The sequence below is a fragment of the Myotis brandtii genome, unplaced genomic scaffold, assembly GCF_000412655.1.
Source record: "Myotis brandtii unplaced genomic scaffold, ASM41265v1 scaffold403, whole genome shotgun sequence".
Lineage (NCBI taxonomy): Eukaryota > Metazoa > Chordata > Mammalia > Chiroptera > Vespertilionidae > Myotis > Myotis brandtii.
Window position 1 is genome coordinate 228,735 of NW_005365474.1, and position 280 is coordinate 229,014.

General features: G+C 59.6%; 1 protein-coding gene across 1 annotated transcript in view; it reads left to right on the forward strand.

Moving 5' to 3' along the window:
• Positions 1 to 280, forward strand: part of ULK1 (unc-51 like autophagy activating kinase 1) — a 26,899-nt gene that overhangs the window by 20,977 nt on the left and 5,642 nt on the right.

The following is a 280-nucleotide window of genomic DNA, read 5'->3' on the forward strand; positions in this document are numbered from 1 at the left end:
AGGTGCAGGCACACACGCACCTGCGCTGGCTGCGCGGGCATAGCTCAGACCGCTTTCCAGTTAACAGCTGTCTGCGATGTCAGCCAAGTATCTTGAGTTTATAAACCAGTGTCGTGTGGCAGTTTTCAACAGACGAGGCACCTTCTTGTAACACATAGAAGGCCCTGTGGGCTAATGGTCTCCATGGGGGACACACTGGGGCTCCCCACCTGGTAGTTGTCCTCCACCCAGGAGGGCCAGGGGCCGAGCAGTCCGGCAGGGCCGTGGCCTCACTCCTGGC